The following is a 2,459-nucleotide window of genomic DNA, read 5'->3' as shown; positions in this document are numbered from 1 at the left end:
TTATGCTTCTGCCCCTACTGGGTCAGCAAGGATCTTCTGTAGGGCTGGGTTTCTCCTAATGTATTCTTTGAGTTTTCCCTTGTCTGTGAAGACTCTTACTTCTCCATCTATCTTGATCAATAATTTGCCTGGGTGGAGTATCCTTGGGTTTGCATTGTTTTCCTTCAATTTTTAGAATATGTTATTCCACTCTCTCCTCTTCATCATAGTTTCTGCTGATAGGTCTGAGCGTATTCTTATTTGGGAACTTTTATATGTTATTTTTTTTGTTTTTCCCTAGTTGCTCTCTTTATTTTCTCCTTTTCCTCAAAGTCCCATAATTTAACTATTATGTGCCTTGGTGACTTCTTCTTGAGATTCAGTTAGCTGGTGTTCTTTCAGCCTCCAGAATGGTTGCCTGGTTTTCATTCATGAAGCTGGGGAAGTTATTTTTGCAGATGACATCTTTGTTGTGTCTTCCTCCGGTAAGCCAATAATTCTAATGTTGTCCCGCTTCATAGCATCAGACATAGCTCTTAGATTTTCTTCAGCTTCTCTGATGGTCTTATTAGATTTTTGTTCACGTTTGTTAAAGTCTCCTTGGCTCTCCTCCATGTCACTGATGAGGTTCTCTGCTTCCTCTAGTTGATTCTCGAGGTCTGTGTTTCTCCTACTGGTTTTTGTTATCTCCTCACTAAACCATTTGTGTGCGTCAATCATAACAAACTATAGATAACTTTGACGAGAATGGGAATTCCAGAACACCTAATTATGCAAATGTGGAACATGGATCAAGATGCAGTAATGAATACAGAACAAGGGCATACTTATGGTTTAAAATCATGAAAGGTTTGTTTTCAGGTAATATCCTTTCATCATACTTATTCAATCTATATGCTGAACAAACAATCCGATTTCCTGGATTATATGAAAAAGATTTCAGGGACAGGATGGCTGGATCCAAACAAACTACAGAAGAAGGTCAAGCATTGGAGGCATCTAGAAGTAGGACTTTGTAAGAAGAAAGTTTGTTTGCATAAAAGTGTACCTGACAGAATACAGAGCACTTAAATGCCCAAAGTTATTCAGCATTATGGCAGCAAAAGCTCTTATTAAATTGGCAATGGTACCTGCAGATCTAAGGCAGGGTTGATAGCCATAAGTTATAGGGTCAAGTGGTACACTTTTATAGCCCACAGGCCTTTATTGTCCTCCATATTGATATTGAGTCAGAATACCTAAAACATTTTTAGATATTTCATGTAGAAATAGAGTAAAAATTAAGATAATAATAGGGAAAATCTAAAACTGAGGTATTCATAAAAACTTCTTTTAGTTTTGTGACAGCGTCCTGGTCTTTCTGATGTAATTAGAAAGAATGTTACTCAGAAGTCTTTGCATAATTGTATATAGTCAGAATAAAAGGGAAACACCGGGAATCCAGGTCTGGCAGTTGCCACAGATTGCTAGAAACATTAGTCACTTTTGTTTTAAAGGTTCAAGTTAAGGAAAGGTAAAAGCTTCTCTATGCTTTGAATAAACTCAATAGAACTGTCTGAAGAACTTAAAAGGCCTAAATACTTAACAAGAGGCAAAGCAGAGCAGTAAATCAATAAAGAAAACATGTTTTCAAGTTGTAAATGTTGCAAATCCATGTGCAAGGTTTGACAAAAATAAGTAGAAAAATCAGTATATCCTTGTGGCCTTCCATTCTGACTACTTTTTACTTTACCTTGTGAAGAGAAAATATGACTTTAAGAGTGCACTGGTGATACTAAAGCAAGCATTATGAAAATCAATGACTTTAAAATGGATGGCACCTGGAGGAATGTTTGAAAGCAATATATAATATATGGAACCATTAGAAATGTAGGAATAACAATGTGATTTATAACCCACAAATCCTCCAATACCTGTTGTTTTGTTTCTTATGAGATATTGCAGGAGTGGTACAAGGGCTAGTGCAGAGGACAAGCAATTCTTCAGAAAAAAAAATCCTGAATGATAATGGTGAGTCCTTCCCTAGTTTTTCATTTAAGGAGCTATTGAAGGAGTCTTAGTAATGACTTACACCCATCTTACCGTGATCATAAAGGTTTTCCCAGGGCGAGGCTCATCCATGGCACTTAGGCTATGCTGACCTCTGTGATTTCCCCAAATGTGGGAAACTCAACTGTACAATTTATGGCAGTGGGGACTGCGTCCACCCTTTCCCCTTAATTTAAAAAAAGAAAAGAAAAGAAAGAGCCATCTAATTGAATTTTAATGAGTTTGCTGATAAAACTTGTTGCCCCATAGGTCGCTCTGAAGACCCATATGGTTTCAGGAATTGATGAAGAAAGGTCAGTTTGGTGTGTCACATACATTAAGTTTTCTCTGTGCATGACTAATACTTGTAAACAACAAGCATCTTCTATGCTTTGAATCAATTCTGATGCAGATCCCTTGCTTGCCGGGTTAATAACGTTTCTATATTTTCT

The 2,459-nt window shown here is 36.9% G+C and overlaps 1 pseudogene; it reads left to right on the top strand.

Annotated features, from left to right (window-relative positions):
* Nucleotides 1-2,048: 2,048 nt before the first annotated feature.
* On the top strand, nt 2,049-2,196 carry LOC115870971 (annotated as a pseudogene).
* The last annotated feature ends 263 nt before the right edge of the window (nt 2,197-2,459 follow it).

Source organism: Echinops telfairi, unplaced genomic scaffold (genome assembly GCF_000313985.2).
Source record: "Echinops telfairi isolate 266 unplaced genomic scaffold, ASM31398v2 ScPeMD7_3509;HRSCAF=4178, whole genome shotgun sequence".
Taxonomy (NCBI): Eukaryota; Metazoa; Chordata; class Mammalia; order Afrosoricida; family Tenrecidae; genus Echinops; species Echinops telfairi.
The sequence above is the reverse complement of the archived record's forward strand: the minus strand, read 5'-3'. Positions and strand labels throughout refer to the sequence as shown.